Source organism: Oncorhynchus masou, chromosome 7 (assembly GCF_036934945.1).
Source record: "Oncorhynchus masou masou isolate Uvic2021 chromosome 7, UVic_Omas_1.1, whole genome shotgun sequence".
NCBI lineage: Eukaryota > Metazoa > Chordata > Actinopteri > Salmoniformes > Salmonidae > Oncorhynchus > Oncorhynchus masou.
Window position 1 is genome coordinate 13,581,252 of NC_088218.1, and position 1,494 is coordinate 13,582,745.

Below are 1,494 nucleotides of genomic sequence, written 5' to 3' on the forward strand. Positions count from 1 at the left end.
GTTTGTCCAAAGCTGCTTGATAAGACACCAGACACATTCCCTCAAAGGGAATAATGACACAGTAAACTAAACTGTGATGTGACCAACTAGTTCCAAATCTTTCAACACTCAAGAGTTAAAAACCCCCCAGAAGTTACCTTCTAGTCAGGGGCCGGCAGATGTATGTTAGGTCTCAGGCAAGCTATCTCACCATACATGGTTCGAAAGGCTATAATTGGCTCCCTTCTAGTGTTTGGTATTAAGAAGGCCCGACAGCCGATTTGTTACCCATGTGTTCTGTTATTACTAAATGACTATTACTCCCATTCACCAGGAGAGGGCAGTCATTACATGTGTCTGAATGGGGATACCAGCTCTGACTGCACCATAGGCCTCCTGATGAGCAAGCTGGTGAAGAAAGCCATAATGAGGTCACTACTATTTGAAAGCTGCCCAGAGTATGTCACAGTTATGATATTGGACATGCTGCTTCGAGTGTGGCTGTTGTCGATGTGTTCCTGGTTCGAGCCCAGGTAGGGGCAAGGAGAGGGACGGAAGCTATACTGTTACACTGGCAATACTATAGTGTCTATAAGAACATTCAATAGTCAAAGGTATATGAAATACAAATGGTAGAGAGAAATAGTCCTATAAATACTATATTAACTACAACCTAAAACTTCTTACCTTGGAATATTGAAGTCTCATGTTAAAAGGAACCACCAGCTTTCATACAGTGCTTTGCGAAAGTATTCGGCCCCCTTGAACTTTGCGACCTTTTGCCACATTTCAGGCTTCAAACGTAAAGATATGAGAAGTAAATGATATTGAAGTTATGATATTGGACATGTCTTCTGTTTCAATGATGTGGACAGGCAATGTAATTTACAAAATAGCCTCCAGTACCCTACTCAATAAATTGGATGCAGTCTATCACAGTGCCATCCATTTTGTCACCAAAGCCCCATATACTACCCACTAGAGGTCGACCGATTGTGGTCTTTCAACCCCGAGGACCAAAACAGCCGATACCGATTAATCAGATGATTTTTATTTATTTGTAATAATGACAATTACAACAATACTGAATGAACACTTATTTTAATAACTTAATATAATACATCAATACAAATCCATTTAGCCTCAAATAGATAATGAAACATGTTCAATGTGGTTTAAATAATGCAAAAACAAAGTGTTGGAGAAGTAAAAGTGCAATATGTGCCATGTAAAAAAGCTAACATTTGAGTTCCTTGCTCAGAACATGAGAACATACAGTGCCTTGCGAAAGTATTCGGCCCCCTTGAACTTTGCGACCTTTTGCCACATTTCAGGCTTCAAACATAAAGATATAAAACTGTATTTTTTTGTGAAGAATCAACAACATTTATTGGATATTTCAAACTTTAACAAATCAAAAACTGAAAAACTGGCCGTGCAAAATTATTCAGCCCCCTTAAGTTAATACTTTGTAGCGCCACCTTTTGTATATGGGGCTTTGGTGACAAAATGGAT